Source organism: Lissotriton helveticus, chromosome 4_1 (genome assembly GCF_964261635.1).
Source record: "Lissotriton helveticus chromosome 4_1, aLisHel1.1, whole genome shotgun sequence".
NCBI classification, from domain to species: Eukaryota; Metazoa; Chordata; class Amphibia; order Caudata; family Salamandridae; genus Lissotriton; species Lissotriton helveticus.
Genome location: NC_136063.1, coordinates 658,775,527 through 658,786,074, shown reverse-complemented (window position 1 = coordinate 658,786,074; position 10,548 = coordinate 658,775,527). Strand labels below are relative to the sequence as shown.

The window sequence follows — 10,548 nt, the reverse complement described above, 5'->3', positions numbered from 1 at the left end:
AGCTATTATTTATCTTAACCATCTTGGGCCATATTACAGAAAGTGGATGCGGGGGCGCAACGGGCGTTTGCGCCCACTCAGCATGCCCTCAGCGGGATTTGGTGTTGCAGAAGGGGCCGCAGATGCTTGTGCAGCTCCTTCTGCAATACAGATAGCACTGGCGCACTAGCAGCACCAGCACTATCAATGGAGGACGTGGCCTCAATGAGGGAATCAACTGGTCTCTGTGCCCACACCGTATTAACCGACATGGGCATGGAGTCAAACATGCCCTTAGAAGGTGCACTGAAAGTGCAAGTCAGAAAGGTGGAGCATTGTCAATGCACCCTTGCTGAGGGCCCCACTCTCAGGGAATGAAAGGGTGTCCTATGGACCCCCCACACATTCCCCTGCAGTCGGGTGCAGTCACTCACTGCACCCGCATGCAAACGTATTTCTAATCCCAGTTGAATGTGCAGGTGGGTTGCTACCTGCACAGAGAGATACAGAGTAGCTTTTATAGAGCTGCTCCATATTTCTCTTGAATGTATCTAAAGTGTGCCGTGGCCCGAAAGAGGAAAAGTGCACCCTATCTGTAATTGGGGCCCTGGTTTGAAAGAAATTTGAACTAATTTATTGCTCCACCACCACATCACTTATATATGGTAAATATAATCTTGCTTCACATTAAGTAACATATCAGCTATAAAAATAGAAAAGATGACAAACTGACACGTTAAAAATTGTGGCACCCACCAGTACAGTGGTATCCGTAAGTGCAGGGGGCATTGAATGTTTCATGTTTAGAAAATATTACTTTCAATAAATATCACTCAATTCAATGAAGTAATCATGAGTGCCTATAGGATACACTGAAAAATGTTGAAAATTATATGTTTCCATTTTGAAGTCTTTATCATATTTTTTCATGAAATTTGTTGCCGGATTTGCATCTTTTGACTGTTCGGCTCATGCTTTAGCTCCTAGCGTAATTGGGCTCTGCCCAAGGCTGTCTCTGTCACCCCCAGAAATTTACTGTCCTCTACCTCCTTGAAATGTGTAAACAATGTTACGTTGTTCCTTTTTGTAAATACATTATTTAAAACAAGTACCTATAAATTAGGGGACCTGGTGCATCAGTATGACAACATTACATCTAGTTCAACTAACATCACAGTGATAGTTGAACTTATCATAATGTAACAGAATATTGGGTCTAGCTGGCGCCATATTGGTGGGGTCCTGATGATGTCCACATTTCAGCTTAGAGAAAAGCAATAAGTATGCACTTCCTAGGAGTGCGGAGAAAATTCATATCTTTCTAAAAAGTGCCCTCATACACCCCAAAGGATGTCATCAACAAAATAGAAGGGGGTTCCCAATCGGGGTTTTTTGATTAAGGGCAGGCCAGAGGGGTAAAGTAGCAAAAAAAGAATTAGACACAGAACCCTGCCCGTATAGTATATAGAGGTCCTACAAGAGGATCCTAGAGTTCACAAGCGGGTGACAACAGGGAGTATTAGAGCATTAAAACTTTTTAGATTTTTTTATTTATCAGCCATTTGGTCAGCAACATTTTTTCTAGAGATTTCAGAATTTTTTTATTTAGATAAAAAAGACATTACATATATAACATATATACAATTGCAATGAAAGCAGGGGTCCCACACACACACCACACAATTCAGAACTCAGTCCACATTCATATCCTTTCCACTATCTCTCATTCAGAATTCCTTTCACACATCACATACAAGAAGGTACATCAATGCCTATGAGTGCAATCAAGATGGACAATGTTGCATTGACAAAAGCACAGGCGTGGGGCAGAAAAAGAATGGATAAGGTAATCTAAATCAGATGAAGATCTGCCACCAACAGGAAATACGCCAACACACGTTTCGGTGTAAGGCCCGAATCAGGCCGCACCTTCGTCAGGACGAGGAGGTACCACGGGGTGGGGTGACACACAACTGAAAATACAAAAATATATATACATGTATAAACAGCCGCCATATACATGGTCTTTTATTTTACATACATTTGCTTATATCTTTAGTCAATATGTGTAGTGGCTCCAATTACTGAAGTCACTCCAAGAGCATTTAATTATATAATTCAAGGAAAAAATCTTTTAGCACAAAAACTCGAGGGACCCACATGTCCATACATTTCATGCACTATAGTCTAAAGCATATTAACCAAACATTCATTCATTTATACCAAGTCTGAAGATTTCATATAGGGAGTCCCCCGGAAGGGTCATTCAAAAAAAAACACTCAAGTTTGAGAGCTCTCTATCTTAATAATGTCTCCCCAACTTAAGGAAGCATCTCTTCTATAGTCAGATTAAATCAGTATTGCTTAGTCCCCCCGGACTCAAGAACAAGGGAATCAGGATGCCACTCACCAGGAAAACAAGTTTGTAGTTGCCACCGTCCAGGGGAGGGTGTGAGCTGCTTAAAACTGACTCCCGTTTCAGGTTTCAATGAGGAGCCAAACCGGTTCAGATTTTAAAGGTTTCTTAGACGTAGCTCACCAATTCTACATATAGGAAATGGGAGGGATCAGGAAAAGAAAAGAAGATAACCATAAGGCTTTTATATTTCATCCTAGAGCGAATCCATGAGGGGATTACGGCCACCTTTAAAGGCCTAAAATACCTGTAAATTAATCAGATGGAGGTGAACCTTCAAAGGTCTCTGAATCTTTAAAACGGTATTCACAGGTCGTTTCAAGGGACATTTAAAGTTGAACCTTAAGGGCGGGCCTAGGAGGGATAAAACACAGATGTACAGTCACATATAGTGATGGCATTTCCCAACTTCATGGCCTGCGGAAGTTTAATGTAAGGTTCATTCCCTTGGAGAGCTTTAACTCTCGTAGAGCGGGCGTCTGGGACTGAACGCGAAACTTAGCCATAGGTATCAGGTTCAAATTAGGCAAAGGAAATGGGCCATTCTGCCATAAATAACGGGTACGTTATCTAAGGGGTCGAATTCCTTCATCACGAGCCGAGACAGTCGGAAAGCATGCATTCTGGATATAAAACCCACAGCGTTATATTAGGCAGGACAGAAACGTGTAATGAATGCACTCTACCTAAAGAGCGGCGGCAGTCCTAGAGTAAATGCACAAAGGACCAACTGGGCGTGATGAGGGTCTCTTCCGGTTCTGATTAGAGGAATCTAAAAGAGAGACAATAAGAATTTTAGCGGTATACGGTCTTTCAGTTAAGGCTCCGGACACAGATTTAAAGACCATAGGGGCCAAAGATTTTACTGGGGTTCAGCATTATCTATAGGGCGTAGGTTCATAGTCTATTGAACGTATGTTCAGCAATATCTATAGGGCGTGGGTTCACTTGCTAGAATAACAAGGTGTACAGAGGTCGATAGAAATTCAGTCACATACTCCAACAGCTCCCGATCCAAACGCGCCAGTGAGCAGTCGTTATCAGTGTTGCCAGATTTTTTCACAACTTTCAAGCCCAAAAGCAACGAAACGGTAGCCCAAAGTAGCAAAAAGTAGCCCAATTTTGCCACTCCATTCACTTACGTGTAGCCTGACTACAACATTCACAAATATACTTCTATTTCAAGGATTATATGTTTACCTCCCACATTAATCAGATAACTTACATTTTGTACACTGAAATCAAAGTTGGTCTGTCAGGAAAACTGTCACTCACTTGATATCGCATGGTGTGGAGCAAGCCGGCCCAAAATATTTTGGATTCAATTTGGGGGACTGCAAGTGCGGAAACGTTCTTCTTGGGAAAGGTGCTCTTCAGCTTGCATACTCACGTCAGGCCCCCCAGAAAAACGGCAATATAGGCCAATGCTTCATGTTTTTTCACACTTGTTTGAATTCTCCCAAAGCAATGCTGAACATCTCTTTAAATACGCAAATTATGTATGTTTCGTACTTTTTGGTACTCATCAGAAGAGAGCAGTTCGAGGCATGGGGTGCAGGGCTTGCTGCTTGATGTTGCCATGAGCTGATACCTGATAAAGTGCAAGTGCATTTTGCAGACTCACACAAGCACCATCTCCTGTTTTTTGCCAGGCAACAGCATGGTAGATCCTTGTTCAGACAGTGGAAAGTTCAATTGTGCCAAAGAGTTCTTCTGGGCCAGGCACTGGCAAGATAAGCAGCAGCCCATAGTCTGGCAGTGGCATGGTGAAGGCTAGCAGCATCTCAGTCTGTGGTTCTGCCAAGATTAACAGCATCCTTCAGGGTCTGGCAGTGGCAGGTTGAGGTGTGGAAAATGCTTCAGGCAGTGCAGAATGTAGCAGCATCCTCCAGAGTGTGGCAGTGGCAGGTTGAGGTGGGCAAAATTGTTCTGACTGGTAAAGGTGCACAAACGTCTTCTTCTGGGCCATGAACTGCCACGATTAGTAGCATCCCATAGTCTGGCAGTGGTACTGCCAAGATTAGCAGCATCCTTCTAGGTCTGGCAGTGGCACTGCCAAAAATAGCAGCATCCTTCAGGGACTGGCAGTGGCAGGGTGAGGTGTGGAAAATGCTCCAGGCAGTGCAGAATGTAGCAGCATCCTCCAGAGTGTGGCAGTGGCAGGTTGAGGTGGGCAAAATTGTTCTGACTGGTAAAGGTGCACAAACGTCTTCTTCTGGGCCATGAACTGCCACGATTAGTAGCATCCCATAGTCTGGCAGTGGTACTGCCAAGATTAGCAGCATCCTTCTAGGTTTGGCAGTGGCACTGCCAAAAATAGCAGCATCCTTCAGGGACTGGCAGTGGCAGGGTGAGGTGTGGAAAATGCTCCAGGCAATGCAGAATGTAGCAGCATCCTTCAGGGTTTGGCAGGTGCAGGTTGAGGTGGGCAAAATTGTTCTGACTGGTTAAGGTGCACAAACTTCTTCTTCTGGGCCAGGCACTGCCAAGATTACCAGCATCATAGAGTCTGGCAGTGGCACTGCCAAGAATAGCAGCATGTTAAGACAGTAAAACAATTAATTGTAGATACAGCTGTTGAACTTTGCTAGCAGTTCCGGCGAGGGCTTAAACGAAGAGGAATTAAGACCATTGCGCTTTAGTCCAAATTTTATGTTGAGTATATTTGATAGCAGTTTCAGACCCATTCGGTTACGGTTCTCATTTTTAAGCAGGGTCATTTGTGAGAACACTCGTTCCACTTGTGCATTTGATATGGGTAGGGTCAGAAGTTTAATGGCGCCCATGGCCAACTCCTGAAACCGATGATTCCCAGCTGCATCTCTATAATTCAATACTTCAATCCAGAAGGATTCCATGCCTGAAGAGGTATTGAATGAACATGAAGTCACTGTTCGCCACTGCGTTTCTAATATGTGTGTTGGGTCTGCAAAACACTCTTTTGGCAAGTCAGTAACCAGAGGTTTAGAATCTGAAAGCACATTTTAGGGCTTCAGAAGCTCCAAATGTCTTAGGAGGCTCAGCGAATCTGGCAAGCGCATCTGATACTCTACTGCCAGAACTTTAACAAAGTCTGTGCACCGTTTTTCTATGCAGTCCTTGGCAGCATCAGGCAGTTTGCTTTCATGGAGCTTTTTACGGAAGTCAAGGCCAAGGTCAGCATCCTCCTGCCCAAGATAAATGGCACTACTTTGAAGATCCAAATTACACAATTGCTTCTCACTATTGGTACTGAAGACACTGGGCTTTACAATTCTTCTGATAGTGGACCTATATAAAGTTTGCAAATCCCGGAATATGTGGAGGACATCACCAGATTCAAGCTGAAATGCTTTGTTCACTACCTTAATTTCTAGCAACATAGGTTTGAGGAAAATAAGATAGAGATAATTTGTCTCGTCATTGTACATTTCTTGCAGCATTCTAGCTGCATAGCAATGTTCTACGTATTATGCGTTGCAAAAGTGCAGCTTTAGAGCATCATACTGCTCCAGAAAACGCTCCACACAATCCGCCATGATAAGCCACCGCGTTTCACATGGCGAAATAAGCTTCAATGGCATTCCTCCATCCAGAGTTTGATATAAATCTCTGTAGACTGCCTGGCGCTTTGGAGAATGTGCAAACCAGTTCTAGGTTTCTCTCACCATGAACTCCACATTGCTGGGCAAACTCCGCATTGCTTTTCTAGCAACAATGTCGAGCGAGTGGCAGATGCACAGTACAAGCTGCAAAGTAGGCTGCTTTTCTCTCAACAAAGTGTATGTGGAGTGGTTTTTGCCACACATCACACTTGCGCCATCTGTACCTACCCCTACCATATTTTCAATTGGAAGCCTGCTGTCCTTGAGGAACTCCAGAAGTGCATTTGCAATGTCCTGTGCACATGCCTCTTGCAGTTCTATCATCCCAAGGTAACTACTCACAATTCTGCTACTTTTCTCACTGAAGTATTTTACACAGATGCACAGTAGTTTCTTTACAGAAATGTCAGTGGATTCATCAATGATCAAAGAATACGGAGAACTGCCCATATCTTGAAGGAGCTCCCCTTTGAAATAGGGGCCTAAAAGCCCATTTATTAAAGCTGTGCACTTTGTCCTGTGCATACGGAAAGGAGGAACTTCTTCACTTAAAATTTCTCCCAGTCTGTCAATGCTGTTTATTGATGTGCTACATGCAGTTTGCACAGCAATCCGAAGCTCTCTCCTTTTCTGGTCATTTGATAACTGACAAACTGGTTGTGCAAAAGATGCCATGGTTAGGCTAGGTGTGTCCATGCGCGCACGATGTCTAGCTGTGGATGCATGCAGCTTTAAATCATGGTAGTGGGCCCGCAGCTGTAAGTGACAGTATTTACAGTTTGCCTTTGCTTCATCTGTTTTTACTGGGGCAATCCACTTTTTTAGTTCGGGGTCAGACTCCCATTCCTTTCTGTACACTTTCTTGTACTTTGACCACTTGCCCATTTTGAAAGTTAGTTTGTAGCTTCTTGGGACCTGGCAGAGGACTGTACAATCTCTGATGTGTGGTAGGGCAAGTATCTGCAATTGGAAGAAATAGAATATCCATCAACATCCCTGGTTCGATAAAGTTAGCCAAAAACCATATCATCACTTGGTCCTGCATTGATCACCCAAAAAACCCACACAAAAGGACAAAGTCAAATCATAATTGAACCTTAAAACGCATTGCACACGTCACCCATGGTCAACGTACTAGCCATCTCCTTAGCATTGTAACTCAGTTTATCACTCATCCCAATATGCAATGCAAAGTAACCTTCAACATATCTCCACCTGTGTTTGCCCCTGTAAATATTTGGTCATAGGCTGGACCACTGGGATTGTGAGACTGCAAGACAGAGGCATTTTTCCACATAATTATAGATTTGACAAATTCGGCGCAAATCGATCGGCAGATATTACCAAAATAAATTGTTTCCACCTGAAATGGATCAAAAGTTAACAAAAAGAGAGACAGCTGTTGCCATGCAGTTGCCGCCCCATTGCGATGGTTGAATCGTCAGATTTCTGTTGCTTACTGCTAGCTTTGGGTGTTAAACTGGCACTACTGGAGGTGCACATACCCAGATAGTGTTAACAATGCAAAAATGACAATATGGCACATCATGTGATTCATCCGCTTAGCTGGTTACTGCAAGGGGCTGCCCATATGAAATTTGTGTATAATTGTGTTCCTGAGCTGGCATGGTTGGAGAGATCTGTGGGGTGGTCATTTTCAACATCAGCCCATATTGGAGCCTTTTTGTGAGTTGTCAAGAACACATTCTTTAGGGAATTTGCAGGCTATAGTGCCCAGCCCTGTTGCAAGCAGTCTAGGGAAAATAGGGCCAGCAGTAGATTTGCACAATCATGATACAAAAATGTACATACTTTCTTTGCACGTGCATAATTTGCCACCTGCGTGTGAGTGTGAGTGTGTGTGTATGTGTGTGTGTGTGTATATATATATATATTCACTGAAAAAACCATAGGTTATAGACCATATATAGTTAGGAATTAGCATTTACAAAACCTTGAAAATTCACTGAAAAAACCATAGGTTATAGACCATATATAGTTAGGAATTAGCATTTAGAAAACCTTATTTTACTCACACAAAACCATTGAAATTCCATATATAGTTAGTTGCACTAACTATATATCGCGCATCCGCAATCCACTGCTGATGATGTCACATATTACATCATTCATGACATGGTCAGTGACATCACTGATGACATCACTGATGACATCTCAAATGACATCACTGATGACAACATCCAGTGACTGTATGTTTCTGTAAAGTTAAAATATGTTTTACATATTGAAGAATGAGTAGATGTATAAGTGTCTGAATGAAGGTTTTAGTAGGTGCGTGGTTGACTGTATGAGTGAGTGATTAAATGCGTCCTACTGAATGCATAGGTTAGTGACTAAACTGTGTGAAAGTTTGCATCAGTATGTCTGTTGTTGTGCAAGCTGCTGCATGTGTTGATCAGTAGCTATATGAGTGGCTATATGGGTTATTGATTGGTTGGCCAAGTATTTGTATGGGAGACTGAGTGTGTGTGTGGCTGGTTGGGAGGTGTGTGACTCTGTGCAGATCAATGTGTACTTGTATCAGTGATTGTATAAGAGAGTAAGTATGTGTTAGTATATGTTTGAAAATGTAAGGTGCTCTATGTTTAACTGTATAGATTAGAAAATGGAGGTGTGATTGATTATTTGCATGACTGACTAGGTGTGTGAGTAACTCCATGGATGAGCAACAGAGTGTAAATGTCTGTATAGGTGTATGAGTGCATATGATAGTGTTGTAAAGATGAGTGATTGTATGTATGAATGATTGTATAGATGAATGAGTGAATGTGTGTGTAGACGTAGGAATCAGTGAGTGCGTATGTAGTAACTAGTATTGGTGTGTCAATGGTTTCAAAAATTATACTCTGTATTTAACACTGGTTGTAACAGAGGTTATATTAAAATGTGAGGAGATGCATTGTATTGTCACATGAATGATATCATCAGTGATGTGGTCATTGATGTCAAATGAGATGTCATCAGTGATGTCATTTGAGATGTCATCAGTGATGTCATCAGTGATGTCACTGACCATGTCATGAATGATGTAATATGTGACATCATCAGCAGTGGATTGCGGATGCGCGATATATAGTTAGTGCAACTAACTATATATGGAATTTCAATGGTTTTGCGTGAGTAAAATAAGGTTTTCTAAATGCTAATTCCTAACTATATATGGTCTATAACCTATGGTTTTTTCAGTGAATTTTCAAGGTTTTGTAAATGCTAATTCCTAACTATATATGGTCTATAACCTATGGTTTTTTCAGTGAATTTCATTGGTTTTTTAACAGCTAATATCTGTAGCTGTAAAATGTATTCTTCTTTAAATCCAAAAATATATTTTATATGTTTATGAATAATTTTTTTTTTTAATATTTTTTTTTCTTCGTTCCCGCTTCGCGAATCGGGAAGCTTCCCGTTAGCTGACCTTGATGCCGCGAAATAGACCGCGAGCCAGTAAACGTTTCTTTACCGCAAGTGCCGCGTTAGAAAACAACATCGTGACGCCTCCCGTCCGCATGACGTTTCACGTTGTCGCGTGATACGTCATATGACGTGCTACGTTAGCGAACTGGTACGCGAAGCGAGTCGCAAAGCGCAGGTTTCTGGAAGCAAACCGGGAGGCCCTGCAAAACGCTTAACGTAAACACAGCAGGTCATGTGACTTGGTAATAACACTTTTCATTGGTTCATTTCACTTTTGGTTTCCTAATGATGTAAGACTAGGTCATATAATCTAAAATGAACACTTTTCATTGGTTGAGAACTCTTGTTTTTCCCAAATGATGAAAATCCCTCCTTCTTTCCTCACTGTGACTTTCATCATTGTGAGAGAAAGACCCTTTGTGATCACTGAGCAATGGCTTCTTTAGTAGCTTCAGCTGGTGCTTCCCCACCACCTCCAAGGAAGAGTGGACCACCTGCTCAAGTTATAATTCAACAAGAAGAGGAAGAAGAGGAACAGAACGACGAGCACGAAGAGAGGCAGTTTTTGCCTGAGGAGCCCAGGACGTCTCACCGGAAAGAAAACTTCATTTGGCAATTTTTTAAAATTCCCAAAGGTCAGAAAAAAGTAAATGCAAGATACGTAACTTGCCTTATATGTCAAGATAGACTGTCCAGAGGAACCGAGAAAAAATACAGTTTCGGAAACTACACAATGCATCGCCATATGACTAGGTGGCATCCTAACAACTACAGTGCTGCACAGTTTCGGAACGACCTAGATAATCTCCCTATTATGGCCAGAAGATCTGTTGTACCGGAAGTAACGGGACCAGAGGGCAGGGAGATGGTGCCAAATATACAAATGAGATTTGGTGAAGTAAAACACATCTGCGTATTTTGCGATGGATTCATTTGCTACGGAGAAAGAAGCATCACTCTGATCAACAGAGCTATTGACTATCATATGCAAGTTTGTACGAAACGCCCAAAATAATAAATACTTTTTTTTGTTTTGATGCTCCTGTTGAGCCCTTTACAATGAATCGTTTTCATTGCCCCCTCCAAGAAAAACCCAAAAAAATATAAAACTGTTCAGAAAAATTCAAAAAAAGA

At 42.1% G+C, this 10,548-nt stretch overlaps 1 pseudogene; it reads right to left on the bottom strand.

The window, feature by feature from the left end:
• Nucleotides 1-4,953: 4,953 nt before the first annotated feature.
• LOC144828044 (uncharacterized) lies at nucleotides 4,954-6,864 on the bottom strand (annotated as a pseudogene).
• Nucleotides 6,865-10,548: the final 3,684 nt, after the last annotated feature.